The sequence below is a fragment of the Salvelinus sp. IW2-2015 genome, linkage group LG20 (genome assembly GCF_002910315.2).
Source record: "Salvelinus sp. IW2-2015 linkage group LG20, ASM291031v2, whole genome shotgun sequence".
Classification (NCBI taxonomy): domain Eukaryota; kingdom Metazoa; phylum Chordata; class Actinopteri; order Salmoniformes; family Salmonidae; genus Salvelinus; species Salvelinus sp. IW2-2015.
The window spans coordinates 58,957,148-58,957,836 of record NC_036860.1 but is presented as its reverse complement, the minus strand read 5'-3'; the positions used below and the strand labels follow the sequence as shown (position 1 = coordinate 58,957,836).

The window sequence follows — 689 nt, the reverse complement described above, 5'->3', positions numbered from 1 at the left end:
GCTGAGTGGGCCACGTCCAGCCGGCTGAGTGGGCCACGTCCAGCCGGCTGAGTGGGCCACGTCCAGCCGGCTGAGTGGGCCACGTCCAGCCGACTAGCTCAGTGAGTTGTGACTCCTGAGAGTGAGTCAGAGCACAGCATATCACTACATTGCTGCGATCTTAAAACACATTGACGCTTTCTGTAGAAACAAAATGCACTATAGTTGTCAGAATGATGGTTGATATGGAGGGATGATATGGAGGGTTGATATGGAGGGATGTGTAAATTCTATGATTCTATGATAAAATGATGAGTCATGGATTTAACTGATTCACTCTTTAGTTCATTGAATGACACATTTTTCATTCATACATTCAGATTTAGCCTAACACGTTCCTGTTTCTCCCTCAGCATGTGGATATAGCTGCTCTCCTGATCAAGTACAACACGTGTGTGAACGCTACAGATAAGTGGGCCTTCACCCCGCTCCACGAGGCGGCTCAGAAAGGCCGGACCCAGCTGTGTGCTCTGCTACTGGCCCACGGAGCTGACCCTAGCATGAAGAACCAGGAGGGACAGACGCCACTGGACCTGGCTACGGTATACACACACACATAGGCGGAAATCCCAGGGGGGACGGGGGGGACACGACCCCCCCATCCTGGGAAAAATATGATTTGTCCCCCCCAATCTATCACTGTAAACATA

The 689-nt window shown here is 50.8% G+C and overlaps 2 pseudogenes; one reads left to right on the top strand and one right to left on the bottom strand.

Annotated features, from left to right (window-relative positions):
- LOC111980224 (uncharacterized) overlaps positions 1–689 on the bottom strand; it is a 401,020-nt pseudogene that overhangs the window by 295,539 nt on the left and 104,792 nt on the right.
- LOC111981611 (poly [ADP-ribose] polymerase tankyrase-1-like) overlaps positions 1–689 on the top strand; it is a 145,886-nt pseudogene that overhangs the window by 130,692 nt on the left and 14,505 nt on the right.